The following is a 7318-nucleotide window of genomic DNA, read 5'->3' as shown; positions in this document are numbered from 1 at the left end:
GGTATGATGTTCATTAGTAAGTCACTGAAAGACATTGCATTCATTCACATATCATTAGGTTAGAAAAGATAAGAGGATATGCTCAAGTTATTGAAATGGTCAAGAATCAACATTTTACAGGCTTATTCGGTCCCAAACTATCACCATTTGAGTTGATACATTAAACAATTTTAGTGTTCACACTGGGCCAAACATAAAGTACCCGTGAGCAGTAGAAACGGAAACATTTTAAAGCTAAAAGTAGCACAATATTTGGACACTACTTTATCTGTCAAAAACAGTGGCTACTAATACCAAACAATTAACTTTAAAATACAGTGCCAGATCCTCTCAAGGAAATGTAAATACTAGTATTGTTAGTTTCCAATTTTATGGGAACTATACAGAAGCCAGAAGTTAGAAATTTATGACTGTTAATACTTTCTTTGGATAGTTCTAGTGTAGTATATAGTTACAGATGGCTTTGTCCAGAAGACTGGAAAAGTGCTCATGGAATAAACACTGTACTCTGGTTGCTGTAAATCAACAAAATGCCAATAGTAGCCTGTGGACATGATAGAGAAAATGGCAATTTTGAGGAAAGAGTGCTTCTAAAGGCTTTTTCTTGGAGGCAGCCATGTTTGTTTGTTTGTTTTTTCACATTACTAAAAAGACTAAGTATTGTGGTTAGGATTACTTTAATTCCAACGACTAAACTTCCACTTAGGCTTAGTTCCATGTTCCCACACTATTTTCCTTCTGCCCACCATGCTGGCTTTGGTACTTCATGGTACAGTTTCTCTTTTGGTCTTCCCTCTTTATAGCACAGCAGTTTGGTGGTGCTGTCCATTGAGCAGGTAGACCACCAACTCATAGGTGGCCATCATAATGGCTGTGTTTGGAATCTGTCTCATCAGATGAGTTTTCAGACCACAGTAAAGAGACCCAGAGCCTTCTTCTTGAATAAGCAAAGATAATGTCTGAAAAAAGTATCTATATTTTGTTCCTTCTTCATACAGTCTTGTTCTCACAACTTCATGTGGATATGCTATACTTGTGGCACATGTTTTTGAGCTAGCATCATTCCCAGAAAATCTGACACTTCTTTATAGGCTTTTCTTCATTTTCCATTGTAGAAGCAATCTTATATTCCAGTAGCTTTGCTTAATATTTTCATAAATGGCGAAATGGATAACAGTCTCTGATATACCAGCATATGAAGCAGACATTCTCCTATAAAATCCTCTAAGTCCATCTGTCTGATACACTTCAGGGACACACTGGAAAACACCCATTCGCTTTTCCCCACGGTTCCTTGCATCAAGCTGTAATTGAGTTTTTATAAGCCAAATGGTGTTGGTCACTGTGATTGCGGTAAGACGAGGTTTAAGTTAGTCCATCCAGGAAGTGACCTGCGGATGGGGAGTATGAGATGACATGATCTCACTCTTTTCTTGGAGAGAAATGTACAGTAAATGCCTGCCATTACAGCTGAAATCATGTGTACCTGGGAAGAATCAGGATCAAATAAACAATTCAACTCTTCCTTGCGGTTTGAATAAGCAGCAAATTCTATTGCTCTGGAAGGGGCCACCGCCACCAAATTGAGCCCTAATCTTATAAACAGGGAACCGAGGCCCTTCTTTTTCTAAGATCACCTTTAGACAATGGAGAGGTCCAGGAGACACTACTCCATTGACCCTGGCTCTGGCCGTGGTGCTCAGCTGAACTGCAGAGATACAAGGTGTCACAGAAGATGACTGCAGCCGTTTTCACAACTTCCAGCAGACATGTCAGAATGGCTCCCACTGCACCACCACATCCTCCGGCCAACAGGTGCACCAGCCTGTGCTTCTGTCTCCTCCTCTCTCCAGCGTGTCCTCCGGACGCTGAGGCGGACGCGGATCTGGCCACCGGCGTATGCCGCAACTTCCGCTCGGACTGGAGCATCGGGCGCCCCAGAGACGGTGAGGGGCGCGGATGGAGACTCGGCTGCCGCCTGCCCGCAACGCTGCAGCCGCCGTCTCCCGCTCTGGCCCCGCACTCAGCACCCATGCTAGAAGGCTGTTTATTTTAGTATTTACAAAATCCTCTTGATGGAAAACATTTAAATTCCCTGGAAGACTGTAAAAGACACCTGGAAAAGTTCTTTACTTAAAAAGTTGAAACATGTATAATATCATGTATGAAACGAGTTGCCAGTCCAGGTTCGATGCAGGATACTGGATGCTTGGGGCTAGTGCACTGGGACGACCCAGAGGGATGGTATAGGGAGGGAGGAGGGAGGAGGGTTCAGGATGGGGAACATGTGTATACCTGTGGTGGATTCATTTTGATATATGGCAAAACCAATACAATATTGTAAAGTTAAAAAATTAAAATAAATAAATAAAGAAAATTAGAAGGTAAAAGAAAAGAAAAGAAAATGTGTAACTGTTTCCATTTTTTCCCTATTTGCCATGAAATGATGGGATCAGATGCAGTGATCTTAGTTTTTAAATGGTGAACTTTAAGTCAGCTTTTTTGCTCTCCTCTTTCACCCTCATCAAGAGGCTCTTTAGTTCCTCTTCACTTTCTGACATTAGAGTGGTGCCTTCTGAATATGTGAGGTTGTTGTTATTTCTCCTGGCAAACGTGATTCCACCTTGTGAGTCACCCAGCCTGGCATTTTATGTGAGGTACTCTGCATAGAAGTTAAATAAACAGGGTGACAATATATAGCCTTGCCATACTCTACCAATTTTGAACGAGTCATTTGTTCCATGTAAAGTTCTTACCATTGCTTCTTGAATTACATAGAAGTTTCTCAAGAGACAGAAAAGGTTGTATCATATTCCCACATCTTATTGTTGTGATCCACACAGTCAAAGGCTTTAATGCTGTAAATGAAGCAGATGCAGATTTTTTTTTTCTGGGATTCCCTTGCTTTTTTATGATCCAATGAAGGTTGACAATTTGATCTCTGGTTCCTCTGCCTTTTCTAAATCCAGCTTGTGCATTTAGAAATTCTCATGTCACATATTGCTAAAGCCTAGCTTGAATGATTTTGATCATAACCTTACTAGCATGGGAAATGAATATGATTGTAGGGTAGTTTGAACATTTTTTGGCACTGCCCTTTTTTGGAATTAAAATTGATCTTTTCTAGTCCTGTGGCCACTTCTGACCACCACAGCATGCTGACAAATGCAAGTATTTTTGTCAATAAAGTGTTCATTATTATAGTAATTTATCATTAACAATTTTACTGAATCACATTGTTTTTACTTTCAGAGCCCATCTCCACCCAGAGTACTTTTATTTTTCCAACATTCCTCTGTCTCAGGACTATGGAGACTGGAAAAAATACAAGACAGATTTGTGACCCAAATTCTAGCTACCAATCAGTCCATCTCTGATTTTCTATTCACAACTGAGTTGTCTTTTGAGAAATCACACATTAGGACTTGGCTTTGTTCTAATTTTGCACTGCTTTTTAGATATATCAAGAGAGAATCATTCTTCTTTTTTTTTTTTTTTTAACCACTGTGTGTTTCATTTATCCTTGAATTTAAAACAAAAGTAAAACATTTTTCAAAGATTTCATCTCAGTTCTGGGTAATAGGTAAAGATTCTGTAGATAGATACTTAATAGAGATTCCATTATCTCTCACTGGTATTCATTCTCGACAGTGGTGTGTCTATAAATATCTGATGATGCATTCTTGCCTCTTTTATTTCCTTCATTCTGTTCTTTTAGGAAAACAAAAACTTGCCTTTTTTTTCTATATAAGTAGTAAATAGTCATATGGTGCAAGAAGGTGAAATAAATATTTGGAATTCAAGAAGAAAGCAATAATCAGTGGAAATTTACCTGTGCAACTTTCCTTTTTGGTACTAAATCCAAGTAAATTTGTTTTGCTGCTGTTGGTGAAGAAAAGAGAACATTACTATCTATTTACCATAGCATCATGTATGGGAACCATGAATGATTCTATAAGTCAGAGGTATTAGAAGTATATGTGTATCATCTGTATTATAAGTTTTGTATATATAGAGAGACTATACATATATATATTATATATATATATATATATATATATATATATATATCTGCCAGACTATATAGACTATATATATATATATATATATAGTCTGCCAAAGCAGGAGACATAAAAGACACAGATTTGATCCCTGGGTCAGAAGATCCTCTAGAGGAGAGCATGACAAGCCACTCTAATATTTTTTCCTGAAGAACACCATGGACAGAGTAGCCTGGCAGGCTATGTAGGGTCTCATGAAGAGTCAGACACGACTAAAATGACTTAGCATGCATGAACTCTTTGCACACAGATGACTTTGAAGTTCTACAAGATGCTTTCAATAGTATTTAAATGGGAAGATAGATTCCAGTTAATATCTGGTTTTCAGCCACCTGAGACCAAACTGAATTTTACTTGCAGAGAGGATTTTCAAGTTATATTCATTGCTGAGGATTTCAATTTTTACTTTTTACTATACACTAGTCATTTGTGCTCCATGAACTTCAAATAATAAAAAGAACTATTATATATACTTTTTCCCATTATGTTAATTATTAGTTGCACATATTACCAAATCAAATTTCTTATTCTCAGACCCAGAGTTTTACTCTTTCTACAAAATCCAAGCTAAAGGTCATTTTTACAGAGCCTTTCTACAGCTGGGTAGGGTAAGTAAAATTATTAACTTTGTAGCAATAATGCTTAACCTTTCATTGCTCTTGTGGATTCTAAATTTTATTATATGAATTATCTGCTGCTGCAAAACAAAATAACATAAGATATGACCACTTAAAACAAACATTCATTATCTCACAGTTTCTGTGGTGTAGGACTTAGTTTAAACCTCTATTTAAAGATTTTTCATCATGTTGGATTCAAACTTTCAGCCAGGATTTTAGTCTCATCTGAAGAGTGAATTGGTAGAGAGGATGTTTTCCCAACATGCTAGCTGGCTTCTTTCAGAGTGAGCCAGTAAGAGGGTAAGAAAGTGCACCCAGGATAAATGCTACATTAGTTTTGTAACTTCATCTCTATCGTAAGTGACAATCCATCACTTTCATGCATCTTATTCTTTTAGGAGTCACTATATTCAGGCCTTTTCATACTGTTCATGGGGTTCTCAAGGAAAGAATACTAAAGTGGTTTGTCATTCCCTTCTCCAGAAGCTGAGCGCTAAAGAATTGATGCTTTTGAACTGTGGTGTTGGAGAAAACTCTTGAGAGTCCCTTGGACAGCAAGGAGACCCAACCAGTCCATCCTAAAGGAAATCAGTCCTGAATATTCATTGGAAGGACTGATGCTGAAGCTGAAATGCCAATAGTTTGGCCACCTGATGTGAAGAACTGACTAATTGGAAAAAGTCCTGATGCTGAGAAAGATTGAAGGGTGGGGGGAGAAGGGGATGACAGAGAATGAGATGGTTGGGTGGCATCGCTGACTCTACGGACATGAGTTTGAGTAAACTCCGGGAGTTGGTGATGGATAGGGAGACCTGGCATGCTTCAGTCCATGGGGTTGCAAAGAGTCGGACATGACTGAGTGACTAAACTGAACTGAACTGATATTCAGGCCATATTGAATTAGAGAGAATTGTACAAAGTCATCAATACCAGGTAGGGACATGAGTGACGACCACATTAGAGGCTGTCAATGACATCTGGGAAAATGGGAAACATGCTTGTATTATATACAAGATATCTCTAAACTGTAGCATTTAGTTTGAAATCTAAAATTATTAAAGTAAAATGTAACTGAATTGAATTTGATTAAGGATAATTCAAATATAAGATGAAACTGGATAGTATCACATGGTTCAATAATTGGAAGTTATAAAATTTCTTAACTCATGCCTAAATTACCATTGTTATTCAGTCACTAAGTCATATCCAACTCTGGGATGCCATGGACTGCAGCATGTCAGCCTTCTCTGTACTTCACTATCTCCTGGAGTTTACTTAAACTCATGTACATTGAGTCAATCATGCTTTATAACTAACCATCTTACCCTCTCCCACCCTTTTCTCCTTTTTGCCTTTAATTTTCACCAGTATCAGGGTCTTTTCCAATGAACTGGCTCTCTGCATCAGATGGCCAAAATATTGGAGCTTCAGCTTCAGTATCAGTCCTTACAATGAATATTCAGTGTTGATTTCCTTTAAGATGGACTGATTTGATCTCCTTGCTGTCCAAGGGACTCTCAAGAATCTTCTCCAGAACCAGAATTCAAAAGCATCAATTTTTTTTTTTAGCACTCAGCCTTCTTTATGATCCAACTCTCACATCTGTACATGACTACTGGAAAAAAAAAACATAGCTTTGACTCGATGGACATTTGTCAGCAGGGTGATGTCTCTGCTTTTTAATATGCTTTCCTTCTAAGGAGCAAGCATCTTTTAATTTCATGGAAACTATCAAATAGAACAGATATGACACCTCTTGGAGAAAGTAATAGTAATACAACACAATCAAAACACTGCTAAAGGAAGTTAACATGTTTTGATTATGCCAACTAAGTTACATATTGTTTTCTACCTATTTTTTCTCCTTTACTTCACTTTTCCCCAAAGTTTAGTGATATTACCAAGTGCATAAATGCTTGAAACAAATACTAAGTAAATTAATCAATCAACAATTATTTCATAGGAAAATTTTATGGATATCATAAAAATGATGATTTTCTCCCAAGTATTGGCTTTATATAACTGTGTGATTTGATAATTATATCTTCTTGCAAAATTGAACACTTATCATTATGTGATATTCCTCCATCACATGTAATTTTCTTTATTACAAAACTAGCTTTGTCTGACATTAATATAGTTATACCAAATTTCATTTGGTTGGTAATTGCGTATGTTTCTCCATCTACTTTACTTTTAAGTTATCTGAGTCAATATTCACAGTGAGTTTCTTGTAGATCTTTCAGTATTACTTTTACTTTTTAAATCCAGCCTAAATTTCTCTATCTTCTAACTAGTGTGTTTAGATCATTTATATTTAAAGTAACTATGGTGACTGCAGCCATGAAATTAAAAGATGCTTACTCCTTGGAAGAAAAGTTATGACCAACCTAGAAAGCATATTGAAAAGTGGAGATATTATTTTGCCAACAAAGGTCCATCTAGTCAAGGCTATAGTTTTTCCTGTGGTCATGTATGGATGTGAGAGTTGGACTGTGAAGAAAGCTGAGCACCAAAGAATTGATGTTTTTGAACTGTGGTGTTGGAGAAAACTCTTGAGAGTCCCTTGGACTGCAAGGGGATCCAACCAGTCCATTCTGAAGGAGATCAGCCCTGGGATTTCTTTGGAAGGAATGA

At 37.4% G+C, this 7318-nt stretch overlaps 1 pseudogene; it reads right to left on the bottom strand.

Annotated features, from left to right (window-relative positions):
* Positions 1-797: 797 nt before the first annotated feature.
* LOC139185015 (solute carrier family 25 member 36-like) lies at positions 798-2034 on the bottom strand (annotated as a pseudogene).
* Between the last annotated feature and the right edge of the window lie 5284 nt (positions 2035-7318).

The sequence above is a fragment of the Bos indicus genome, chromosome 9 (genome assembly GCF_029378745.1).
Source record: "Bos indicus isolate NIAB-ARS_2022 breed Sahiwal x Tharparkar chromosome 9, NIAB-ARS_B.indTharparkar_mat_pri_1.0, whole genome shotgun sequence".
Lineage (NCBI taxonomy): Eukaryota > Metazoa > Chordata > Mammalia > Artiodactyla > Bovidae > Bos > Bos indicus.
The sequence above is the reverse complement of the archived record's forward strand: the minus strand, read 5'-3'. Positions and strand labels throughout refer to the sequence as shown.